At 35.9% G+C, this 8,621-nt stretch overlaps 1 long non-coding RNA gene across 1 annotated transcript; it reads right to left on the bottom strand.

The window, feature by feature from the left end:
* Positions 1 to 234: 234 nt before the first annotated feature.
* Positions 235 to 8,244, bottom strand: LOC116653318. Its single transcript, XR_004306880.1, has 3 exons — positions 7,337 to 8,244; positions 6,029 to 6,173; positions 235 to 326 (listed from the first exon to the last, which is right to left on the bottom strand). It is a non-coding gene; the product is annotated as an uncharacterized LOC116653318 (long non-coding RNA).
* Positions 8,245 to 8,621: the final 377 nt, after the last annotated feature.

Below are 8,621 nucleotides of genomic sequence, written 5' to 3'. Positions count from 1 at the left end.
ACAGCTATGGAGACAGTAACTATATCATCAGAGAATGTGCAAGCTAAGAAGCAGTGAAAACAACAATAAAACTAGAAACAAGCTGAATTAATTTTACTCATAAACAGATTACCACAACTGACATGAAAAGTAAAATGAGCCTTATAGAACAATAGAACATAGAACCACAGAATCACAAAATGGCTTGGGTTAGAAGAGATCTTAAAATCATCTAGTTCCAACCACCATGACATGGGCAGGGTTGCCACTCACTAGGTCAATCTCATTTCTCTTCTCTTTTCTTACTGCATACTTCCTACACTTCAAATGGGAACCTCTTGCATTCCCTGGAAATAAATAAATAAATAAATAAATAAATAAATAAATAGTGATAATAAAAGCCACAACCAGTCAAACAGAATGAAATAGGGAGTAACAAGTAGTAGGTACTAATTTCATGTTCTGAGATAATACCTGGTTAAGATTTCTTCTAAGTCTCTTCACATTGCTTGCTCAAATGGTGGTAAAGAGGGTACCTTAAAATCTTTGTCTAGTCAATAGGATAATCTGTCTTCCAGAGCCTGAGTTCATTTCTGGAAGAACAACTCTCCTCATGTCTAACACACTATTGCACATATAAGCTGAATGCTTTAAAATATTCTTTTTCTGTTCCCATGACATGGTATTTTGAGATACATCTGCTCTTAGGTTACGCACAGCCTCAGGATGATATTAGGAAGAAGATCACTCAAGTTTTCACAGAAATACATATATTTTGGAGGCAAAATGTAGCCAGACACATAGCGACACACTTTAGGCTGTCTAATAAACACTATTAATGATTAAAATGAAAATTTTGTTTCCAGAAAAAATATCTTAACTCCTTTTAGATTCTGAGCAAAATTTGTCACTTTCTGTAATATGTAAATGACATAACATTTCATGGAACATGCTCATTAAATTCCCATTTCTAATCAAAGCATTATATATGTACCTTAGAGAAAATCTTCAAGTCTCCTGACTTCATTTTGCATGTGAGTGCTGAGTTGCATCAAGATTAGATTAATTTATTATTCTCTATTTTATCTACAGTTACAATCAAGACATTATCCACAGCCTCCCCCCCTCAGTCAGTTTTCCTGACAATTTCAGCAAATATTAGCAGTGTGTTTTTGCATTATTTTCTGATGTGACTTGTGAGATTATAGTCAAGCTAATTTCAGTCTTTGAGTTTGCACCCAAACCAGAATTCTAATTTAGATATTTTGCCAGTGCAGTTATATAATTTACTTTAAGGTCACAACATATGGCTCAAGTTAATAGAATTTCATTGCCAGCATTCTCTACTAGCCCTCACAGTATTCTGCAGTAAGATAACCATTCACAATCAGAATATATAATATAGAAAGTGTCAAAACTAATTTCTCATAGAACATTAATAAAACTAAAGGAAATACACAGGGGCAACTTGACCCAACAGCACAAATGTAACTACAACTGCAATATTACTCCAGATTATGCTCCAGTATGTGATAATCTGTAAGGCTTTTTTTTTTTTTTTTTTTTTTTTAATAACTGTTACTAAAATCAACAATAAAACTATAAATACAACAGTTTTTTGTCTGTCTGTCTGTTTGTTTGTTTGTTTCTTCTGTACAGAATTAGAGATGTTTAGTGTAAGAATGCCTGCTTCTAGCAGTCTTAATGGAGTTGAAGAGCCTTGAAATCTGTAATGTGATTCCTTAAGGCAATAAAAATCAAGATTTGTTTATAAAGAGAATTCCTTTACTGCTTCTATGTCAATGTAACATATTCTGTGTCTTCTTAAAGATTTCTACACTGTAAGAGGATTTTAATGCACACTGGGGCACATCTTTTGATCTATGTATGGGACTTAGTAACAATAATCCCTATGCTGGCTGAATGCAGTTCATGGCTTATCTACATGAACAATTTATCATATAGCTGATTATGAATGGTGTATTTTAATGTGTGGAATCTCAGTCCACCATGAAAAACAGTTATTGGCTTTACCTCATTCTACAAGGAAAGACTGAAATAATCTTGAATTGGTTACCTCAACTCTAGCACATAGATCTTAACACAGCCCATCTACCTCATAGCAGTGTTTTACACACATTAATGTAACTGTTTTTCTAACCCTTTGAAAACTTAGAAACATCAGAAAATGTGTCTATTTATTTAGTTGATGAAACACAAGGAATGCTTTTCACACTATTAGACATTCTGTATTGTTTATTAGGTACTAGGTGGCATATCTCCCATAGCTCATAGTATTTCTGAATGAACAAACCAAGGAATTTATCTGTCAGCAAGAAAGCAGGTGTTAGATTAATAACACATTTTATTAGAAATATGCTAGCAGTACCATACTTTGATGAGTCAGTAATTCTTTTTAAAATATGAATATACACTGTTCACAGTGTCAGTATAACTAATTTTACTGTATCCTACCAAGAAATATTTAAAAATAGATGCATCTAAAAAGCTTCAGAGTATTTAATGAAATGTGGAGTGGAGTGAAGTGTTCATCATCTGGGGATTCCAGACTGGAAAAGGAGGGAACTTTGGAGGAATTTGTTAGGAGTCAACAAAAGAATAAAAATGCCAGTAATGACTCCAGTCATCGGATAAATACTAACATATACTTGGTGATTTTTAAGCCATTTGAAAAATGCCATATAAATTTTTCAGAGGTTTTTCCCAGAGTTTGCTGTGTACAATACCATAATTGCTATAAATTTACGGTAATTTTAGCAGACTATTACTAGGAAGAGCTAAAAACCTCATTTAGTTCTTTTAGAAATATGTGGAAAGAACCCTGTTAGTAGGATGTGTCTCCAAGATGGAAAACAAAACACAGTGCAATCCTTTCCTCCATTTGCAAAGTACTTCCCGTGTAGTTAATAAGATTAATGCATCACTCAGATAACTGCACTATAAATTCACAAACAGCACATGTTAACAAATCAAGATGTTTTTCACTTGTTCTGAATTGCCTGCTGTCCTTCAGCATAAAGAGGCATCTCGTTCTCCTCTCTCCTTCATTCCCTCCCTTCTCTGAAGTGTATATGCAGTATAAATAAAATATTAATATATAATAATACAGCATATATATTCCATGTAGATTGCAAAAGCAATAACATTTAATGAAGATGAGCAATATAATCACAAAACTCACAAGCACTCAAAGTAAGCTGTTGCTTAAAAAGTCCTCAATCATTTGGTCAACCAATCAGTAGTATTTCTTGTCTTGAAAATATGTCATGGACCTGTTAATTTCAGTGAAAAAGAATTTTTGCATAAAACAGAGTGATTTTGTATTTCTTGCTCCTTAAATCACATTATTTCCTTAAGGAGTAATGCCTTTCATCACATACACAATGGATTTGTGCATAACATAGGTTAATTTCCTCAGTGGTTTGTTCCCACTTGTGAAGATAATTAAACACTATAACAAATGACTTTGGGATGTGATATCTGTCCTTCAGTTAAAGTCTTTAAAACCAAAGTTGTCTTTTTAGAAAATATTCCTTATCACAATGTGTCAAGTTGTGAGTTTCAGCAAAATATCATACCCCAGGATATGCAAAAATGGATCAGTAAAACTTTCTGAAATGATGACAGGCATCAATTACAGCTTCAAAATTTCTTGAAGATTAGCACAGACAGAATAAATTCTTATTAAAGCCTCACAGACTGCTCACTGATACACAGACAACATTTTCAGAATCATCAATAATGGCAACATTAGCCTTTTGTGTCATAAAATCAGGCAAATGCCCTGCCTATTTGCTATATGTATCTGTGCAAATACTTTTAGCTGTATTTACAGTATGTATCAGCACAGCTCCTTTGGAATCGGTTATTTAATGCTGATTTACTTTGGCTCAGTACCTGCTCTTTCTTTTTAGTTTAAATTCCTTAAGATTTCCCCCCCAGTTTGTATAAAAACCTTAAAGACTAAAGTGTTCTTGATTTTTTATCTATGCATTCATATTTTCCTTAAAAAATGTATCCATCTTTTAATATTTCCTCTTATTTTAATCTCCTGATTGTTCTGTTTATTATTAAGATAACTTTTCCGATATTAATGAAGATGTAATTAGTATTGGATCTTCTACTGTGATTTTCTTCATGCATAAAAATGAAACGACAGGAAAGGGAGTAAGATATGCCATGAGAGCAAAGAAAAAGAAAGGCAGCTCACAATAGCAAACAATAGCTCCCCTAAAGCTAATGTGTAACAATAACAGAACATGAGTCACCATTATTCAAATTGTATTAATAATTAATAGACCTGTGTGCAACAGTGTTCTCCCACCATTTTCTCCCTTCTCTCTTGATTCTGAACAGTTTCTACTGATTTCAACTGATGTAAAATAAAGAAGACTAAGGCTGCTACTATTTTGCCTAGAATTTAGTTGATGTTTTGTTGCATTTATAGCTGAAAAAAAGACTTTTAAAATTTTAATTATTTACAGATTAGGGAAAATAAATAAATAAATAAAGAAGTAGAGAAGGAAATTTTCATGCAGATTATACCTTGATCTAAAAGCTGAGAACCACATTTGAGAATCACATCTCTTCCAGAACAGTAACGGAAGGTTCCAGTTTCAGTCAACACTGAACAGTCAGGTGAGTTTATCTTGGTTGCTAGGTTATTGTGAATGTACGCATGTTAAAAATAAAGAATTTTAGGGAATGGCAGAGAACTGCACCAGCATGCTATGCATCACTGGGGTAAATCCATACAACTTTATCTGTGCTCCATATGGCAAAATTTACAGCCAAAGAATTATATGAAGCAAGCAGTTGTGGAGTACAGGAAACAACACCTACTATAGGCTATATTTTAGAGTGTAAGTATGTAAAGTAACCATTGAAGCAGTATAACAGCTGCAAGTGTATCAGCATAACTTCTTGTATTCAAAGGAGGTGGAGAGTTAAGAGGAGTTTGCAAGGAGTACCTTGCAAACTGAAGCTACACCGGGACAAAGAAGCAAGGGGCAACAACAAGTGATGAGAGGCCCAGACAACTGCAGTGGGGTATGTTATTGGTACAAGTGGCTGCTTTGTTGACAGAAAAGAATAAGAACAGAAATGGGACATGACTGCTGTCAAACTGATAATTTCTTCAAGTATTTTTGTGAACACAAGAAACAACGGTCTTTATCAAATAGCATTGTTATTTATTTTTTTTTTTCTATAGAGAAGGTAGACTTAAAAACAAAACAAAAGGAAAATCACAACACCAGTGTTTTTATTAAAATAATGGCAGAAGCTCTCCCTTCTGCTCTTAACACATTTTTTGAATACTACCCTCACATGTTGCCAGCCTTCTTCATGCTGTCGTAGGAAGAGGCACACAAACACTTTTTATAAGTGCTAACAGAGACATACCCTTTACATAAATAAAAGTCACCTAATCTAAAAGCAGTAGCATCATGGAAAAACTCTGCAGATCCTGTTACAAAGTACAGTCAATTCTAAGCTGCTAATGGTGCAAGACAGATTGAGAGTTCTTGATCCACAGCCAGAATCCAATTAATGTCAGGAATTATCACTACTCTGTAGTTCTCATTCATCCACAAACTACAGCTATGGCATTTCTCCTGAGTCGTGAAGACAACTAATCGCCTCTGTCTGGCAGAAGAATACTGAAATCATCATCAGGTGAAGATGAAATTTCACAGAGTAATTTTACCTTTTTCTGACCAGAGTGCTTGGTCAAAGCTCAGGGCATTGTGTATTGATTCCATCAGGAGGAAGGTGGTGAAGGAGTCAGATGTCTTTGTTGTAATCTATTTACTTAGAAAGAATGAGAAAGCTTCTGAACCACTGCAGAAAGCAAACAATTGTTTCCTACATCATTCCTCCAAGTCTTTCAAGCTGGCACCTGGAGCAAATTTTCCCTTTCTTAGATTTTAGACAAACATTTATCAGATGAAAAAAGGTAAACAACATCTTGAGGTCCTTCTGGCCCTAGTTTCTGTGATTATTTTTTTTGGATCTCAGAGTAACTTACCAGTGTTCCAGCACCTTACTGTCTGTGCACGGTATATACGGCATATGTTTTCCCCAGGCATCCATTTCTACATTTAGGGCTTCATATAATGCTGGCACGTGAATGCTCAGTTGAACACAGGAGGTGGAAACTGTTATTGTTTAACCTGCATAGTTAGAAAAAGAAGCCTGAATCATTTTTTCACTGGTCTAAACAAAGGACGATGTTCCTGTTTTACTGTTTCCAAAAGACTACCTTAAGCTCCAAACATCCTAACCAGTGGTAGCACACAGAAAATGACATTTGATTGCTAAAGGAATATATTCCTAAATCAATATCAATTTTCAGTTTTGATGTTCAATAAAAAATAAATAAATTAGAGTATCATAATTAGTTTGGGATAAGAGATGGCAATTGTCTCTGTTATTCTCTAGCATCCAGTAAGCACTCAGGCTCTCTGCTGTAAGTGTAGGTAAATGCCGAAAGCTTTTTGATTTGTGCATTGTGAGATGGTGTGTGTAAGGAACTGGGGTGACAGATCTCTGTACACCTCACTGTGGCACAGCGTTTTGCACAGAAGCCTCCCCAGGCAATACAGTTAAATCAGATGATCCAAAAGCTAACAGAGAGCAGGGAGTGTGGGTGACAGAAGATATGTAAAAGGGAGGTAGGTTGGGTGAAATTTAAACTTTTATTTTCATCTGTATTGTTACAGTTCAGTACTCTTCTATGTTTTGTGCTCTTTTGACTTTATTGATCTGAATAAGAGAATTGTACAGAGGTGCTCCAGAGCCATGAGTAAGTACTTAACATCCATTCTTTGCAACACAGTGAATGTGAATTAAGCATGAAAATACCTAAATCAGATGTGGAGTGGAGTGTGCTTCATTATAAGTCCACTATATATAATGCATTCTATATCTGTGACAAACTTGGAAGAAAATCAAAGCAGCTGGAATGAAAGATAAATGGAAGAAACCTGCATCCCCAGGAATTCTGTTTTGTTCCAACCTTTGACTGCATTTACAGCCACCTGAAAATATGCAACAGCATTTTTCAGATGTGTACATATTCCCCATTATTTGAAAGGACAGAATATCTGCAACAACAATTACATTTCAGGGGTATGGTAGGAAGTAATTTGCAGGTACATCACTTATTTTCATGGGTGAAATGCAGCTAAAGCTTTGTGGGTTTTTTTTGTTGTTGTTGTTGTTTTGTTTTGTTTTTAAAGAAAAGCTCATACTAATCCATCACTTGTACTAATGTAGAGTGCTTCATATTCACTTTGATGATGTCTTAAGATAGAACAACAAATCATAGACTCACTTAAATGCCCTTACAGAAGGAGATACTGTTTTGTACTCGCCTCCAAATCCACAGTGCACTCCATGCTGTGGAGAAAAACAAACAGTTAAAAAGGCACACAAAACCCCTAAGATATAAATAAATCAGCAGGCAAAGCCAGTTTCAATCTTTGTCCTGCTATTTGAGAAAAGTTTGCACCATTTTAATGCACACTATAGAAGTGGCTACAATAAGTGCCTTCAATTTAATTCTACCTTTTACATTAGAGCAAGCATGAGCGATGTGAGGACAGAAGAGCTATATAATACATCGGAAAACCGATTCTCGAGAAGTACGGATTTTAGAGTGCATCTTTTCAAGCTCCTGGCATTATAGGGTAAGAAATCAAATGTACTGGGGGCCTGTATGCCGTAACGTGCAGAAAGCCGAGAGTCCGCAGACCGCCGCACGGCGCCGTTAACTCTCCCGCTGCGGGAGCGCCGCGTGGAGCAGCGGAGTGCCGAGCGCCATCCGCGGGGCAGCGGCGCCGCCTGGAGCACACCCGGGGCTGCGCCGCTCCCCTTCAGAGTCTGGGGGCGGGGGGAAAGGGATCGATCGCTGCTCTGCTCATTTTTACTGCCACCCTCAAGCCTAAGGTAAAGCCTTTTGGAAATGGTAAAGTTCAGATAATTTTAACAGATAATTTTAAAGCTCAGATAATTTTAACTGCTGCGGGTATTTCTGTTTGTTTGTTTGTTGTTTTGTTTTAAATTATAAAAAGTAAAGGAGTTGGATTTCTTAAATGCATGCTTTGCCATGGGCTTGTCCCTCTGATACTCCTAGGCACGAATTTTTGTGATAGCTGATTAGCTCCTGCGGATGGTCCAATTATGTGCCTTAGAAAGTCATCCAAGGCAGCAAATTAATGCTTTAGAGGACACCGAGGAAAAGAAAATATGTTAATCTTTTAGAAGTTGTGAATGAACAAAATGCTGCAAATTTTGCAGGCAGCATGTCAACAGAAATGCCCTCTAATATCCTAGTGCCTTTTCAGAGCTCACCACATCTGTAAATGCATTAAATACGTACCAGACTCAGAGGGAGACTGACACTTTTTTGATTGTTGTCCCTGGCGTAACACCGAGGAAACCATTTCTTTGAAATTTCAGATGCTAAGCTGTTACACACTGTTTACTCAATATGTGTAAAACATCCTGTTTCTGCAACAAAATGATTTGCTCTAGTTCTCATTTTAAATCTAAAATGACACTTCAGACATTTCACTTTGAGATACAACTTTTGAAAAGTCAAAGAAACATTTCAGCTA

The sequence above is a fragment of the Coturnix japonica genome, chromosome 4, assembly GCF_001577835.2.
Source record: "Coturnix japonica isolate 7356 chromosome 4, Coturnix japonica 2.1, whole genome shotgun sequence".
In the NCBI taxonomy this organism is placed as follows: Eukaryota; Metazoa; Chordata; class Aves; order Galliformes; family Phasianidae; genus Coturnix; species Coturnix japonica.
Note: the sequence above shows the minus strand (reverse complement) of the source record. Positions and strands in the feature narration are given on the sequence as shown.